The sequence below is a fragment of the Cryptomeria japonica genome, chromosome 5, assembly GCF_030272615.1.
Source record: "Cryptomeria japonica chromosome 5, Sugi_1.0, whole genome shotgun sequence".
Classification (NCBI taxonomy): Eukaryota; Viridiplantae; Streptophyta; class Pinopsida; order Cupressales; family Cupressaceae; genus Cryptomeria; species Cryptomeria japonica.
Window position 1 is genome coordinate 679,983,450 of NC_081409.1, and position 19,674 is coordinate 680,003,123.

The following is a 19,674-nucleotide window of genomic DNA, read 5'->3' on the forward strand; positions in this document are numbered from 1 at the left end:
CAATAAAAATGCTAGTTTCTCAACAATAGCGCTACAACCCTAACAAAAGCGCTCAATCAGCTATCCAATAGTGTTCAAACTATAAATGTGCTAAAACAACTACACAGTAGCGCTCATTAAGATCAATAGCGCTTATTCATCAATAGCACCTAAACATGCATACCATAGCGCTAAAATATTTCAAAAGTGCTCAAACAATAGGCTAATAGCGCCATTGCAGCACCATAGTGCTAGTTCATGAAGCAAAAGCGCTAAAACCATAGTTCTAGTGCTCTTGCTTCGACTCGACTTAGACTCAACAAAAAGCCTATCAAAAATGCATAAAAATTCAAAATTCCAATTTATGTACCGCTGGTCCGTAGTCGTCTGGCCGCTGGAACCATCGGACTCGCTCAAATCCATGCTCTGTAATCGTTATCGGCATCTTGACTACTGCTCGCTCCTCCAAAAGGTCACTATCAGAGCTCTAGTTTCACATTGGTCGCGATCCCAAATGATCATGTTTTCACCCCTTTCACCCCATTTATACCCTTCGCCGTCACCGTAACTTCCCCCCGCTCACCGCCATGGTCTCCGTGAACTTCCCGAGCCCCCCATTTCTCCATTTTACCCCCATTTTCTTCTATTTTTCCCCTGTATCGCTCACTTCTTCTCTTCTAACACCCTACCAATTTTCATTCTTTTTCAAGAGATCGCCCGATTTTTCAAAAAAAAATTTGGCCCCTCTCGAGGGGGTATACCACCAATTAAATTTACATTTTATCGGACATTTTCTTCACACCAGTTTTTTTTTCTTTGAAACGACGCAATAAACCGCACCGTCTCAAAGAGGGGCAAATGTAGTCACACAAATTTGTCTAGCTTAATTAAATAAATATTCGCTATTTATTTGATTAAAAATCCACTAGCCATCAGTTAATTAAATTAATATTAATTAATTTATTCCCAAACATTCTTCTATTAATTAAATAAATTATTCAATTTATTTTAATTAATTCATTAAATCAAATTCACAATCAATTAAATAAATAAAATCGATTTATTTAATTAAAAACCCCTTTTCCTCTTTTAAATAAATTAAATAAAAACATTTATTTAAATCATTATCCCCCCACTTGCATTTTCTTACAAATGTAACTTGCACATATTTATTGAAATAAATGAATTTTTATTTTAATAAAATCCTATTTTCCCTCACCCACCAAATCCAATTGCATTCCTAAATCCCCTTCTAGATTCTTCTAACCCTTTCCTAATTAGCCTAATCCATCCCCTAATTATTGTCACATTCCTAAGCAAAATGAAGTCACTTCTCAAAGACTTCAAAAGTCTATGAAAAGCATTTAATGCTTTGTGTGTTCAACAAATTAACCCCCAAAGTCTTCCAAGACCATTTATGGCTCTTACATAACCATTTATGGTTATTTCAAACTTGTCTCCCCAAACATTTATTGTTTTGACCATATTTATCCTTTTTACATTTGCACAAGAGTTTATCCATTGGATAAAAGCTTTATTCTTTGAATAAAGAGTTTATTCATTCAACTAACCTTGACTTTAACTCCCAAGGTCATATCAAGCATTTAATGTTTATTCCCTCTCCTCTCAACCTATCTCACATTGACACTTGTCATCCTGGGATTGGGTTGAAAGCTCTCACATGGATTTGAAATCATTCAATCTTGACCCTTGTTGATATTGCTCAATCTCAACCATCCATTGCTCCATTTTCCCTATAAATAGAGCCCATTTTTTCATAATCCAGATCCTAAAAACTTGTATGCATTTAACCTATAGGCATTTTAGAGATAATTTAGCATAGCAAACTAAAATCTTGTTATTTTAGTTAAAATCAATCATTTCAATAGCATCTATTCTTTTAGCTTTTCATTTTACATTTAGAGCAAAATACTAAAATCTCAATCCTCCATAAGCATCCATAGTGCAAAAAGCTGCTAAGAGCTACACTATTTTGGAACTTGGAGAGGAGAGGAACAAGGGAGAAGGAGCTAAGAGCATGCTAAGAGGCATTTGGAGATGCCTTATTATCTTTGTTTCATTTGTTAGATATATTAGCATGATTTTAGTGTCTCTTTTGATATGCCTATTTAGATTAGTTTTTGATTGACTAACACTAACGATTTTCTTGTGTCTTGTGTTGTTTGTCATTTGCTAACCTTGTCCATTTAGCAGAGCATCAGATAGTTTTATTACATGAAATTTGATTACATCCAATCGGTAACAACTGGGTTACAACATACAAACACACAGGTCTAGTAGAATAGGTCACATCGGGACCTTGAATCGAAAGATCTATCTTCTAAGAATAGTCTATCTCTAACTGATTCTAGTTGATATAAATTGATTACATTATAAAGCATGATTACAAATATATATATATATATATATATATATATATATATATATATATATATATATATATCCAAAGGATCCAGTCGGCCAAAAAGGGATCAAAACCCGAAGAACAAGACCTAACGTGCAAAATGAACAAGGTCGGTCTCCGCCAAGAGATTCCTCTGGAAAATCCAAAGGATGAAATCTAGAAGGTCGGCCACACACCAAGAAACATTCAGATCAACTTCCAAGGCTCCACAAGCTTTGGAATGGGTTCTGGTAGATCACCAAAATAGGTCTCAAGCAACCAGTAACAAGAAATTGTCATGGAAACCGATAGCGATATCTTGCCAAAAAGTGATCCAAAAGAGATGCAGTTTGAAAGAAAGAAATATTATCAAGTCTTAATGTAGAATCCAACTCCATAGGATCTGGTGAGAAAAAACTAGGACACGTAGAAAGGAAGACTAAAACTGCAAACAAAAAACAAAATAGAAAAAAAAATGTTTTTGGTTGATGCAAGATTATTATGAATCGGGGATGCTCCTGCATCAGACATCGGGGGTTAATGAAAAAGTCAGCCACTCACTTTATTGGGGTCAGAGGGAAACCAAGGTGGTCTACCTTTTCCTGAGAAATCCAAGATGAATCTGTGACTGGTCTGCTCTTCCACTTCACAAGATATTCTTTGTACTAACTATTTTGGGTACTACACCCAATCCTACTGTCCAAAATATCTTCAATCTAATTTGGTTCCTTCCTAGGCAATTGTTTCTCAAGGTCTGCAACACTATCCTCACTGAATTCTGGTTCATGGTACTCATGAATATCTGCAATGTTGAATATAGGTGAAATACTTAGACTGTAGAGTAGCCCTACTTCATATGCATTTCCATAACTGAACTTCCTCAAAATCTTATAGGGTCCAAACTTCTTCATCTACAATTTATTATAAGTTCCAACCGGGAATCTCTTTTTTCTCAAGTATACTATCACTTCATCACCAACTTCAAATTCCTTATGTCTCCTCTTCTCATCTGCCTTCTCCTTATATTTTCTATTCATGTCTTCCAATGTTATTTAACCCGAATATGCAATGCTGCCATGTGATATGCAAAATCTTCTGCTTCTGAAGTCTTCCGGTCTGTTGGTGCCCAAAAATGGGTTTATGTTGGCTCAAGGCAGAGACCAAGTTGTTTTCTTCTGAAATATCTATATTGTTTTCTTCTAAAATATCTATGGAAAGCCACTTCCAACTATTTAATACTCTTCACACTTGGACCAACAATAACAAGGATGTGAGATCCTTCTGCACTTTAGGCTCTACAAAACCAGGGAAGGTGATCCCCATGTTTATTTTTTATTTTACGCAACACTCATAAATTATGCATGAAACAAAGCAGATAATATCATATAAAAACTCAACAATAAGGGAGAATGCTCAGGAATGGCAAATTCCTCGGTGATCCTCAACTAGTTTGGAGCATGAGATGATTAAAACACATGACAACATTCCTATAAAATGTAAGAATTTTGATATTCAATGAGTTGTAGCAAACCAGTGGTGATTCCGAACAGTAAATAAATACCAAGGCATTCACTTGACTATGATCAGTGCCTTATTCCATTGCGTACATGAATTCATACTACATTAAATTGTACTTCTGACAGAATTTATCTAACAACATATAACCTAAGATAATATTGCCTTGCAATCTGCCACTAAAACACAAAAACAATTGTACAAATTGTTTACAACTTTTATTCATCATTCAGATACATGCTACTCCACGCACTATAGTCTTCATCAAATGGCCAATTGAAATTCATGACTTCATCAGCTTTTGCCCTGTATGGAATATACTTAACGGCTACTTGGTTTGCCTCTCTTTCAAAAGTTTCAAAAAATAATCCAGTAGCAATTATTTTATCCATGCTATCCTCCAGCATATCCATATTTATCCCTTCACAAATCATTTCTACTTGGGTATTGATGACTCTTTGTGCCTCCTTCCAAAATTGTAAAGGCTTGACTGCCCCTTCTTTATCTTCAATATCTAGTGCCAAAAGAGTTTGTTCTAATTCACTAAAACTCTTCAGCGATTCCCTTACCTTTCTTTCTATATTCTCTAGCAAAATTTGGGCTTCTTGCATTGATTTTACCAACAAATATGTTGGTTGGAGTGCATGTGGTCTCTTGACATGAAATTTAGAGGCCATGGACATCATTTTGAGCTCATTTTCTCTTTGCAACCATTTTGTAAATACGGGAATTGCCACTTCTTTATCATCATTAAACTTTTGAATAGCATTAAAAAGTAAAGAATATAAGGCATAGATATTGTTTAACCTCCTATCAACTTTCTCATTCAAATGAGTTAGCACTGAGCTAACTATATCCTTTTGTTGCCTAGTTGATTGTTTTTCTGATTCTTTTAGTTTATTTTCTAATTCAACAATCTTCTCTAAAAGTTCAGACTCATTTGGTTTAGTTGATCTTGTAGTGTCAGTCTCATCATCATCATCATAGGGGACTAATGCCATACCAGGGACATCAGTACTTGTATTTAGTTGAGTTGCTTCTCCTCCCTGGACCATAGGTGGTGACTTGGATGTTGATGGCTCGGATGACCCTGTAAGTGCAGGATAGGAAACCTTTATTTGTCCTTTCTCAAGGAGTTGCACTCTCGTTTGCAACTCCACACACATTTTCTAAGATGCATTATAATCATTAAAAAGCTTGTCAAACTTTCTTATTAGCTCAGCCTTCTTTGAAGCTTCCCTTTTTGCGCTCTCATGTTCCATCTTAGCAACATCAACATTTAACTTTGCAGCCTCTACACTTGATGTGTCATATGCTCTTTTTATAATGAATTTTCCTCTCAAGTTGGGGTTTAAATCACTAATATTAGGCTTCCTAGGTCCTTCCTCTAGTGCCCATATTTCGAAGGTTGCATAATCATCTGCAAAATCTGATCCTCTTAATGCTAACCATGCTTCTTCTTCTATATTGGAAGGTTGACCCTTTGATTTCCTAATTGTGTCAAATTCCACTACATCTGCTATGTCCCATTCTAGCAAGATCAAGACTCTAGCCTGACTTACAATTTTCCTACCCTCATCAACAGTGATTTCCTTACTCTTCTTTCATTTCGCTCTTTACTTCCTCTTGGTTTTCTTGATCTGATATGTCTGGCCTTTGTGCCTTATTCTCAATAATTCTTCTTTTGTATTCCTCAACCTTTGTCTTCCTTACTAACTACAAAAAGGATGGGCTCCTTACAAAAGCATCATCCTCAAGGAATTTATCACATGCCTCCTTTCTTGCATCTTTGAAGGCTTTACCCTAGATATTTAAGGGAGTAAGATCCAACTCCAAATTAGGAGGCAATGCAGGAACACCAAATTGCATTTCTACAGTTGTTGCAATGAACATATCTTCCTCCATTTGTTCCTTACCCTGCCTTACTGGTGAAAAAGATACAGCTGATAGCGAAAGACTTCTATCAGAATCTTCAAGATCAATGATCCTGACTCCTTGAAGAGGCTTAGTTTGTATCTTGGGGAAAGACTTTGAACTCCTCATCTTCTTGCCCTTTCTCCTTATCAATCTTCCACTGTCATTGCTACTATCCTCTTCATCACTTGTTTCTTCTCTTTGTCTTTTGTGAGAAGAATCCTGAATAGGCCTCCCTACTACCACACCACCTTCTCTCTAGGATAAAGGAGGTTGTGAGCATGATTGTTGTTGGCCATGAACTTCTTCAAGTTTGTCTATCTTCTCCTTTAAAATCTTCTTCAACTCATCAAAAAATTTCATAACAAAATCAATCTTAGCACGGAATGGAGAAAAATCCTTTAATGGGTCATATTTTGGATCCATCTTTTGGATAGCAACCCATAATTTTCTAAAGATTACCCACTTCTCTTTTCTCCATTCTTGATTCATCGGGTCAAATTCATTTTTGATTAAATCCTCAAGAAAATTATTCACATGGGGCAACAGAGTTCCTTTTATTCTTGTTCTAATTTTTTTGTTTCTGGCTATACTCATCCCCAAATCATATGGAGCAAATAATTTATTGAAGTGCTCATATCCTCCCTTTAGAATTACAAAGTAAGGGATAATAGTGTAATATAGGAAAATTGTTCCTTTTCCCTTTCCTTTTAAATCCTTATCCTAAATGCATCCTATTTTCCATATCACCTCAACAAAACCTATTCTCAAAGAAATGTTGAAAGGCAGTACATGTGGTCATTCAAAGAAACCATAGATCCTGATAATAGTACTTACAGAATAAGGGATAAAATCCCCCCAATTATGTTCAATCCTAGCAAGAGGCACCCTCTCCTCGGGTCTCACAAAATCATGCAGTTCCTTATGAATCCTTGGTGGATTTACTATCAATTTTTGCCTCAACCTAGAAGCAAAATTGTTATCAATTCTTATAAATATAGCCTCTTGTATATCCCAAGATATATCTATGCTTCAGAGCTCTACTGGAATCTCCTAGTTATCAATTGTCCTTTTGAGGTTCATGGTACCCTCAAAGTAATATGTGTTCCTAGAAAGGAACATATACATGAGTAAATAATACCAGGAGAATTTAGCACCAACAACTTGATTCCTAATGTCTAGTGACCCCTCATGAATCTTTTCCTCAATGTAGGGGGCAAAGTCAAAGACTACTGTAAATTCCGGATGTTGCATTTGCATAGCCATGTACATAAAATCAGGTGGCATCACTGTAATGGGATTAAAACCCAATGTTTGACACAGAGAGAAGAAAGTAGCCTAAAAATAGGGAGCAAAAGAATTGATTGGGAATGGCTCCTCTGAGCTAGGACCGATATGGTATGTTGTATTCCCTACTCTAGCTAAATGTTTTGGAAGGAAACTCTTTCTTATGAATTCCCTCATCTTGTAATACTCTATTTTTTTCTCATTTAAATCTATCTGCACTAGGCTCAGGGATGGTTCATATAGGTCAAAAATCTCTTGGAACTCTTCCCTTCTAATGGTTAATAGAATTCATCCATCATTTCCCCTAATAACCCTTAAAACTGGGCCATATATGTCTGCAACAAATTTGAGTAGGTCGACATCCATGAAAACACCCGATACTACCAACTTGCCCAAATCATACTGCCAAGGACTAGATAATGGGGAATGCAATTTTCTTTGTTCATACCATAACTTAAACATTTCTAACCTAGTCACTGGTATATTAGCATCCGCCAAGCAGAATGCTTTGTCAGTTAACCCTTCCCCAAGGTTTTTCCATCCACAAATATTTGCCCCTGTTGTTTATCATTTGTAGAGGGCTCCAATTGGTCCAAGAAATCATCATATAGATTTATTTTTATATAATCCACTTGTCTTAAATGTTTCCACGAGGGAGACATCTTTTGCAACTACAGCTTTATACTATAACTCCAAATTTAGGAAGGAAAAAACTAGGGCTGGTACAAGATTTTTAAATTACCAGAGTAATTCAGACAAATTTCACTACTCTTTGTCTAGCACCTAACCCTAGAAAAAATTTGAATTCTCTTCTTACACCTTCATGCACAATTTATAATATCAATTTATTTCAAGAACATATGGAGAGCTCAGATAAACTTACTACTTTGATTTTCGCCAGAGATGACAATTCTGTGTTGCAGAGAGTCATTTCAACCTTCCTCAGCAGCAAGAAAACCTTTTGGATTGTTATGAAATCTTTTATGAATGAAGAAAAACATTTTAAGAGTCTTTTAATTATTGCCTAGAAAAGGACGCAAATGTCTCATCTCCCATTAATACTCACATGAGCGAAAGAACGACTCATAATTTTGCATTTAAAAAAGTATGAAACCTGGTCATCGATGATCCTCCAAGTTCACGAATACAATGATCACCTCTTGTCAACTCAGCACTTGACTTTCCATTTGTATCAACGGACCCACAAAATTATGACTAATCATCACCACATCATTCTTCGACCAAACTCCATCAGTGGCCCCACCGTAAGCCTTTCTGGTCATCCTAGGACACGTGGCATCATCTAGCGATGTCGTGGTCCATAACCTCCTTGAAACTTCCGTCACGGGAATACGAGGGTCACCAAATTTGTTCAAACTTTACCTCTTTGCACAATACCCGTTAACTCCTCTAAAATTAAAGATCGAGCAAATTTTACCTCACGACAAAACATCTCCGTTCATTTTAAACATGTGCAAATTGATAAGACTATTAGTAAACTGACCTTTATTGCCTAAGAACTGGTAACATGATGCTTCGACCGATTATACAGCCAACCCTATCAGTTTCCACTAAAAACACGTGGCACAATCTTGCGATGTCATGGTCTTTATAATCCTCGCATCTTTGATCATGGGGAAGTGTGAACCATTGGATTCAATTTGTCTTTAATAACTCGCCGAACTACCTAGGACTTTTGGACTTAGGAAAATATAAGTGTGGGCACAAAAATTTAAAAGGGAGACTGGTCATAGGGAAATTTTATGCGCATGACTTAGAAAAATCATATTTTATAAATCGGTTAACCACCACTTAATACTTAGAAAATGAGATGGCCTCGCCAACGAAAGTGATACTCTCAGCCTTAAGTGAGAAAAAGGTAATGACAAAATATAAAAAGGACTAAAGACTTTCTTTCAAACCAAGATTTAATCAAGAAAAGACATAACCCCTAAATCCCTAAACCCTTGATAACTTGACAGAGGGCAAAATAAAACTAGAATGACCAAATTTTGCAAGACATATTTTTAGGTCCTATCATGGTCTTCACTACTAATGTCTCTCAATTATGCTATTCCTCTAGGATGCACTCCGGTAACAATCTCAAAAGGTGTTTTTCTAGTACTTCTATTCACTGAATTGTTATAGGCAAACTCCTCTTGTGCAAGGATCGAATCCCAACTTCCGGTTTTATCTCCCACTAAACATCTCAACAAGTTTCCCAAACTCTGGTTAACGACTTATGTCTGTCCATCAGTCTATGGATGAAAATTGGAACTGAACTTCAAATTTGTCTTCATCTTCTTCCAAAGTGTTCTTCAAAAATAGCCAACAAACTTATTGTCTCTGTCTAAAACTATGCTCTAAGATAATCCATGCAATCTCACCACTTCCTTGAAAAATAGGTCTACTACATGCAATACATCTGATGTCTTCTTACAATGTATGAAATGAGCCATCTTTGAAAATATATCCACTACCACAAATATAAAATCATTCCCTCTCAATGTCTTAGGCAATCCAAGTACAAAATCCATGATTATATCCTCCCAAGGTCTTACTGATATTGTCAAAGGTTTATACAATCCCACAGTTTGACTACTACCTTTTGCAACTTGACAAACTATACAAATCTGGACATATCTCTTAACATCCTTACGAATTTGGGACCAAAAGCACTACACACTCACTAATGCAACTATTTTATCAATGCCAAAATGTCCAGCTAAACCTCCACTATGTTTCTCTTTGATCAAGTTCTCTCTCATGGAACTCTTAGGTATGCATAACTCAACTCCCTTGAATAACATCTCATCCTAAATGAAATAATCAAACCATTTGCTTCTATCAACCATAATCGGTTCTCTACATTCTTTCCAAGGTTCTACAAAATCTAGGTCTTCATCATACAAGGTCTTCAAATCTTCAAAACCTTATACTATCACTCTCATCTTTGTCAGCAAATTCCTTCTCCTACTCAATGCATCAACAAATTTGTTAGATTTCCCACTTCTATGCTTCAACACAAAGGTGTAACTCTGCAATAATTCTACCCATCTCATATGTCTTTGAGTCAACTTACTTTGACTGTTCAAATACTGCAAAGCTTGAAGATATGTATATAATACAAACTCTTTAGGCAACAAGTAACATCTCCACTTCTTCAAGGCTTGAATTATGGCATAAAATTCCCAATCATACACTCAATATCTCTTATGGTCATCATTCAATTTCTCACTGAAATATGCTACTATTCCTATTGTTGTTCCACTTGCATCATAATCCACTTGAAATACCTTATTGAAATCCGGTAAAGCCAACACAAGTTGCTTAGTCACTTTCTATTTCAACAATTCAAAAAAAAAAAATCTCCAATGGTCCACTTGAATTACTTCTGATCTCCTCTCATGGTCTCAGTCATAGGGTTACAAACTAAACTAAAATTTCTGATAAACTTTCGATAAAAACTAGCCAATCCATGAAATGATCTGACATATCCAATGCTATCCGGTGTAGGCCACTCAGTAATGTCTTTCACTTTCTCAGGGTCCATCTTCAAACCATCCTCAGATATCACAAATCCCAAATAGACTAACTCATCCTTCATGAAAGTACACTTCTTGTTATTGATCAGCAACTTTTCTTCTCTCAACATCTGTAAAATTTGTCTTAACTACAACAAATGCTCCTCTTTTGTCTTACTGAAAATCAGAATGTCATCCAGATACACAATAACAAACTTACCCAAGAATTTCTTCAATACCTCATTCATCAACCTCATGAAAGTGCTCGATGCATTAGTCAATTCAAAAGGCATCACCAACCATTCATATAGTCCTTAATTTCTCTTAAATGTTGTCTTCTACTCATCACCTTCTCTAATCCTGATCTGATGATATCCGCTCTTCAAATCTATCTTTGTAAAGTATTTTTCTCCACTCAAATAGTCCATTATGTCATCCATCCTAGGCAAAAGAAACTAGTATTTCACTGTGATCTTGTTTATTTCTCTTGAATCAGTAAACATCCTCCATTATCCATTCTTCTCAGGTGATAATACTGCGAGTACTACACAAGGGCTCAGACTTTCCATGATCAAACCTTAGTTCAACAACTCCCGCACTTTTCTATTCAGTTCTTCATTTTCTATTGGTGCCAACTGGTGTGTAGCTTTGTTAGGCAAACTAGCTACGGGAACCAAGTCCATTCAATGACTAATACTTCTAACAGGTGGCAATCTATCAGGTACATTATCTAAAATGATGTCCTCACATTCTGTCAACAAATCTCTTGGCTCTGTTGGGTGTTCTCCTTCCATTTTTTATCTCTCTGTCTTCTTAGGAATTAAGGAAAATAACACATTCTCATGTCTCAATCCATCCATGAATTTCCTTCCATCTACTAAATAGATTCTAGTATTCATACAGACTTCACTCTTCAAAGGTTCCTCCAAAGGTAACAAGGTTTGCTTCATCTCATTGGCCACAATAGTGTATGTATTCTTCCTCCCATCAAGTATTGCATGTCTATCAAACTACCAAGGTCTTCCTAATAAAAGATGGCAAATATCCATAGGCATAATATCACACAAAACTTCATCATGGTAATTCCCAATTTTCAATTTTACTAAATATTGTTCACTTACTAACAACTTATGTTCATCCTTAATCCATGCTATCAGATAAGGCTTAGGGTGTTTCAATCTCTCCATTTTCAACTTATTAACCATCTCTTCTGAAACAAGATTATCTGAACTACCACTATAAACAACAACTTTACAACACTTACCGGATACCTTACATCTGGTCTTGAATAGGATCTTCCTCTGCAAGGGTTCTTCATCTCCTCCAGTATGACACAAAGCTCTCCTCATCATCAACAGTTCTCCATCTTCTGGTTTATTGTCTGATCTGGTGGGGGTTTCTTCCACTACTGTTTCTCTTTCGGTAGCCTCTATATTCTTACATTCAAATGAATGGTGTCCTTCTCCTCCACATTAAAAGTAGGTTCCTCTAAATGCCCTCTTGTCTTGTCTTCCAAAGTTCTCATTCCAATAACCATCTAGTTCTCTCCTCCAATAGAAATTAAAATCATCCTTCCGGTATGAATTACCTTCTTTTCTCACTTCCTTTTCCTTGTTCTAATTTCTACTGGTTCCTCTTCCTCCTTGAAATCTTCCTCTGGTAAACCTTCCACCTCTACCTCTTTGTCTCTACTCATGTCTTTTGTTCAATTTCTCTTTAGCCTTTAGGGCATACTGGTAAGCCTCTTCAACACTCCAATTTGATCATACTGAGTTCATCTTGTATAGGCATCCACAATCCATTCAAATATCTTGCAATTTGTTCAACTTCATCATCAACATGTCTGGATTTGATGTTCAACTTGTACAATGCTTCGGTGTACTCCTTCACACTAGATTCCTTCTATCTCAGATTCTGCAATTTCCAGAACAAATCCACTTGATAATTCGTCGGGACAAACTTTGATTTTAACTTAGCAATCATTTGATCCCATGTCTTAATCTTTTCTTTACCTCTTCTTTGTCTATCAACTTGCAAATTCTCCCACCAAAGAGATGTATGACCTTTCAACTGGGTATAGGCAAACTTCACCTTCCTCTCTTCTATAGTGTTTTCAAAATCAAAATATTTCTCCATCTCCGAGATCCAATCCATCAATTCATCTGAATCTAACTTCCCATCATATTCTGGTGGGGTAAAATAAGGTTTATTGCTCTCCTTACTCAAAAACCTTAAATACCTTTCTTCATCCGGATCAACTACCGGTAGGCTCACTTGTTCTACCGAGGCTTCTTCTCCTTCATCTTTTCTTACATCTTCAATATATCACCCTCTTCTCTGGGTTGTCTCCACTGCTTCTAGCTGGGCTGCTATTCCTCATAACATCTCCATCACAACAAGGTCTTCATTCCCATGTGCTTCACCATTCCTAGTTCCTCTTCATGCCATTAATTCATGCTAGTCGTCTGCAATTGCGGGTTGGATCCACAATCTACCACCCTACAACAAAATTTTAGGACACGCAACCTCCGGAATGAAACTTCACTTTGATACCACTTAAAGCAGTCACCAATGAGGAGGGAACTCAAGGAGATCATTCCAAATCGGTCAGCAAGAGTAAACACAATGAAAACACACAGATATGATGGAGGCAATGCAGAATAGATAGTGTAGATAGGAATTTGGAATTCATCAAAGCAATAGACATTATACTAGCTCAATCACAAAAACTAGATTGCAATGATAAGAAATCCTAATTACAATCAATAAAGGCATGAAGATGAAATACTACAATAAAAAGAAAACCAAAGCCTGTATCTCCTTCATTGTTCCTCCATTGTTCTTCTTTCACCTTCCAATTTGATGTTGTTCTCACCTACAAAGTGCATTTGCAAGTGGAAAGCAAGTTGTTGATGAAATTTGTAGCATAAGGTTACTCAAAAATGTGATTGATTGATTCCCTGGGCTGAAGAAAATCATCCAATTTATAGACAAATTGGAGAGATGACAAGATTAGCATGAAGAGATTTGAAAGGAAATTTCAAATCAAGAATGACAAATATGACAAATTATGACAAAATTGACATTTTCTATGCAAGATTGATTGATTGACAAATTATGACAAAATTGAAATGCCATTCCCATGAAATTAGGGGAAATATTAGAAAAATTGAAGAAAATAGGAGAAATAGAAAATTAGGAATTAGGAGCAATTAGTAAATAAGGTTAGAAATGATGAATTGGAAATTAGGAAATTAGAAATTGATGAAATTAGAAAATTAGGTGAATTAATTAATAATTTTTCATTCATTAATTAATTCACAAAAAGAGGGGGAATTAATTAGCCAATTAAATAAATATTTAATTGTGACAAGAAGACTTAGGATAAATAAATAAATTATTTAACCTAGAGGGAAAATGACAATCAAGATTAAATGAATAAATCATAAAATCCTAGAAACAAGAGGACAAGGAATTAGGTCAAGACAACAAGAAATTAATGTCGATTTGATCATGATTTTGATTGACAAAGGACCAATGCTGATAAATGATTGAGATTGGTTGACAAATTGACCAAGATTGACAAAGAGATCAAATTGATAGGCGCCAATTGACGAGGAACAATGACTAATTGATCCAAATTGACATGATTGAAAAAGGACAACGATCGATGACAAATCGATCGTAAAATGACAAGATTGACAAGTTGATAATCGCAAATGATTACTAACAAGCTAAAGATGATTGACAGATTGACAAGATGACAAGGATCGACCAAAATCATGACTGAAGATTGCTATCGACAAGACCTAATTTGAAAGTGAGAAAAATGAGGAATGCAGAAGGACTCGATGCTTGCAAATGATAAAGACCAAGTGCACAACATAGAAGAAATGTTAATGCGACGCAAAAACCCTAAAATAAGGCAATGCACAAATGTTAAAGTATGACTCTGCAAGCATTGACCATTTTTAGATGTCTACATTTTGCCCCTCTTTAAGATAATGCGATTCTAAGCATTGTTTCAAAGAACAATAATGAAAATGCCCCAGACAATAACAATGACATATGCATGCCCCCTCGAGGAATTGGCTGGAAAAATCCAGAAAAGAGGCCAAGTGATCGATAAGAATGACATAAGATGATAGGTTCGAACAGACTGCCAAGACTAACGGAAGAAATGTTAGTAAGCAGAAATTAGACAGAGGACAGTTAGAGATGAAGGAAAACTTGCTTTTACAAATTCACATAAGTAGGTGAGAACCTTTATTTATTATAGCAAAGCGGCTACAGAGCATCATGGCATTGAAGGCCAGAGCTGGAATGCAACCCCTTTTGCAAAAGACAGACACATCGCACACAAGGAATGAATGAAGCATCCTAGGGTGCATACATCAAGGGTTGAGGTATGTGCGGCGTTCACAAAGCGAACATACTTATCATAGTCACCCAATGATATAGTTGCCCCAGTTTGTGACAAACATTCCACAAATAGAAAACACAACAAAAAAGGAAAGGGACCATGAACCATCCCGGTCACTCTAAATCACCTAGTGACATCATCGAGCAACATAGGAACATGATCGAAGCCAATGATAAATTAGTAAAAAGATAAGACGCACAAATTCAACCAAGTCAAACAAACAGACTGATCGTCATTGTCAAAAGTGGAAAATAAGAATGATCATGTTGTCTGGTTTCAAGGAATGCGGTACCCCATCTAAGACAAGACACAGTCTGGTTTCAAGTATACCACACCCTGTATAAGACCCATGATAATGTTGACAAGGACGAATGGTAATGTTGATGCTATTTTGATTGATGTGACAACTATGATCAGGTTGAATGCTTGCTTGGTCAAACAGTTCATCTGTTAATGCGTGATTTCATTGAAGCACAATGTTTGATTGATTGTCGTTGGAGGTATGCTCAGCGATCTGTCTATGCACAAAGGGGACCATTTATTGACAAAATGCAAAATGCCAAAGAAATTGTTTTTGGATTTTGATGTTTTTCACTTTGTAGGAATTTCGAGTTTTTTTTTTTTAATTTTTTTGTTCGTTTTTCAGGACTTTATTTGACTTTTTAGGGATTTGTTCAGGACATTATATGATTTTTAGGGATTTTTTCAAGACATTTTTCAATTTTTTTGGATTATTTCAGGACATTTTTTGATTTTTTCTTTGGATTATTTCAGGACTTTATTTGATTTTTTTGGATTATTTCAGGACATTTTTTTATTTTTTTTGGATTATTTCAGGACATTTTTTTTATTTTTTTTGGATTATTTCAGGACATTATTTGATTTGAAAACTCCAGTAATTGATCATGACAAGGGGCACGCACCCAATGAAAATTTGAAAGATATATACAGCGACCAGGACCGAAACATATGCACAAGGACTGGAAACCTGAGTATGCAAGACAATGATGTTGACCAATCACAGGCCTGGAACAGAACATTGGGTCAAGGCAAGGATAAGCATGATAAACCTACGGGGGAAAAGTATAGCTAGGGGTCATGATAGATGATGGAGCAATAATCTTTTACACATGGTGCCTGTTTGCCAGGTTTTCACCATTGTACTTGCCCAAAGCGCCTGTTTGCCAGGTTTTCACTAGAGGGTGAATTATTTTTCTTTACTTTTGTTCTTTTCAATTTTTCACTTTTTATTTGATTTTTTTCTTTCACTTTTTTTTTATTTTTTTGTATTTTTTTGAGCTTTTTTATTTTTTTTGTATTTTTTTCAGGATCATATTAAAGAACTGCTGACAAAAGAACTATGCCCAGTACTTGCAAAGGTGCATGCTATTTATAGGATCTAACAAAGGTTCACCATCTGGGTTTGCAAGCTAATATACCCCCGAGCCATAGGCTGCAGTAACTATGAAAGGTCCAACCCAATTAGGCTCAAATTTTCCTTTGATGATGTCATTAGATTGTGTATTCTTTGGGTTCGCCTTTAGGACCAAATCTCCCACTTTGAAGTGTCGCCCTTTGACCTTCTTATTATAAGAGCGACGGAGACAGTTTTGATATGCTTGCAAATGTGTCAAGGATGTCTGACGTTTCTCATCTAACATCTCAAGCTGATGCAACTGAGAGACTTTGTACATCTCATCATCAATCAAATATTGCAGGGAAACACGCAAAGAAGGGATTTCCACCTCCAAAGGTAAAATGGCTTCCGCACCATACACCAAGGAATATGGTGTTGAGCCAGTAGGTGTGCGGATGGAAATGCAATAAGCCCATAGTGTTGGATTCAACTGTACATGCCAATCTCGACCAGTGTCATTGACAACCTTTTTCAGGATCTCAATGATGGTTTTATTTGATGCTTCAGCTTGACCATTACTTTGTGGATAATAAGGACTTGAGAAACGGTGTTGGATGCGAAATTTTTCACAGAGTTCCTTGACGTCTTTATTTTTAAATGGATGGCCATTATCTGTGACAATTGCAAGGGGAACCCCATATCTGCATATGATATAATTCAGTAGAAACTTTGAAATTTGAATACCAGTGATATAGGTCATGGGGATAGCCTCAATCCATTTTGTAAAGTACTCTATGGCCGTGATGATGAATTTGTGTCCATTTGCAGATGTCAGGTGAATCTTGCCAATAAGATCCAATCCCCATTGAGAAAAGGGCCACGGAGATATGACAGGGTGAAGTTCTTGAGTTGGCACATGAATGTAGTTTCCATGTATTTGACATTTGTAGCATTTCTTGACAAAATCATGAGCATCCTTTTCCATAGTGGGCCAATAATACCTAGCACGAATCAACTTTTTAGCTAGACTCAGACCATTGAAATGGCCCCGACATATACCATCATGAACCTCATGTAAAGCCATTTGTGCCTTGTCAGAATCCAAACACCTGAGGAGGGTGTGGTCAAAGGAACGATGGTAAAGGGTGTCTGCGATGATGACATATTTGGCAGTTTGGCATATGAAGGCTCGGCGTTGGTTAGAGGAAAGGTTAGGTGGTAAGGTTTGGGATTTCAAATATTGATAGATGTCATTGTACCACAGGGAATTAGGACCAACAAGAACACACATCACATCTGCTATTGGAATTTCAAAAGAAGGGACAAGCAACTGTTCGACCAAAAATTCACATCTATCCATATTGTGGGGCATATTTAACATGGAAGCAATAGTTGCCATCGCATCTGTTGACTTGTTTTGAATTCTTGGAACTTGACTGAAATGGATAGCCATAAATTTTGTCTTGAAGAAATCCACCATATGCTTGTAGGGAATAAGCTTTTCATCTTTTGTTTCATAGTCATCATTCACTTGATGGATGACCAGCTAGGAATCTCCATAGACTTGCAAATGTGTGATGTTCCAGTGGATTGCTACTCGGAGTCCTGTGACCAGAGCTTTGTATTCTACAATATTATTGGTGCAATGGAAAGTTATTCTGTAGGATTTGGGAATAGCATCACCTTGAGGGGTGACAAACAATATGCCTACTCCAAACCCAAATTTGGTATGGGATCCATCAAAATATAATTTCTATTCATTAGAAGATGTGACAGCAAAGACTGATTCATTTGGAAAATCCATCAACATTGGATGATCATCATGAATAGGTGCCTCTGCAAGTTGATCCACTATGATTTGTCCTTTTATTGCCTTTCTCTCAATGTACTCAATATCAAACTCACTGAGGATCATAACCCACTTTGCTAAGCGACCTGTCAAAGCTGCCCTACTAAGCAAGTATTTCAAGGGATCAATTTTTGCAACTAGCAATGTCTGATGATTTAACATATAGTGTTGAAGCTTCTATGTTGCAAATACCACTGCTAAACATGCCCATTCAATAGTTGAATAATTCAGCTCATAGCCTACTAGTGTCCGACTGATATAATAAATAGCCCGTTCTTTGCCTTTCTCATCTTGTTGGGCTAAGAGAACTCCCAGTGTCGTTTCAGTTGCAAAGATCTACAATATGAATGGCTTCCCTTCTATAGGAGGCATTAGAATAGGTGGCGACAACAGATAATCTTTGAGAGTTTGAAATGCTAATTGACATTGCTCAGTCCATTTAAAAGTGACACCTTTATGTAATAAATGTTGGAAGGGATGACATTTGTTTGCCAATTGAGCTATAAACCGGTGGATTGACTGTAACTTTCCTTGCAAACTTCTTAGTTGACGGAGATTTGAAGGAGGAGACATATCCATTATTGCTTTAACCTTTTCAGGGTCTACTTCAATGCCTCTGTGAGAAACAATGTACCCTAATAATTTGTCGGCTGTGACACCAAAGACACATTTCTTTGGGTTGAGTCTGAGCTTGTAGGTTTCCATTCAATCAAAGATTGGGCCAAGGATGGCTACATGACTATCTCTTGTGATGGATTTGCATAATAGGTCATCAACATAGTCTTCCATCAAAGTATGCATAAAATCATGGAAAAACATTGTCATAGCTCTTTGATATGTTGCTCCAGCATTTTTAAGGCCAAAGGGCAGCACATTCCAGCAATAGGTACCGCAAGCACATGTGAATGTAGTCTTATGTTGAACTTCAGGAGCAATGCAAATTTGGTTATATCCAGAAAAACCATCCATCAATAATAGCATCTCATATCCAGCAGTCATGTCAACTATGATGTCTATATTCGGTAGTGGAAAGTCATCTTTAGGGCATGCTTTATTAAGATCCCTAAAATCCGTACAGATTCTGATGCCCCCAGTTACTTTGCTAAGTGGTACCAAATTTGAAATCCAATCTGCATAATCAATTGGTCGGATAAAGCCCACATCTAATAATATTTTGAGTTCTACTTTGACCAAGAGAGCCACCTGAGGATGCATCTTTCTGAGTTTTTGTTTGATGGGCTTGGCATCTAGTTTTAATGGCAAGTGATGAAGGACTAATTCAGGATCAAGGCCAGGCATATCTGCATAAGACCATGCAAAATTGATCTTTTTCTTGAGAAAGAAATTGACAAAATCTATTCTTTCTTGTTTTGATAGAGAAGCAACAAAATGAATGACCTTAGGGTTGTCAAGTGTACCCAA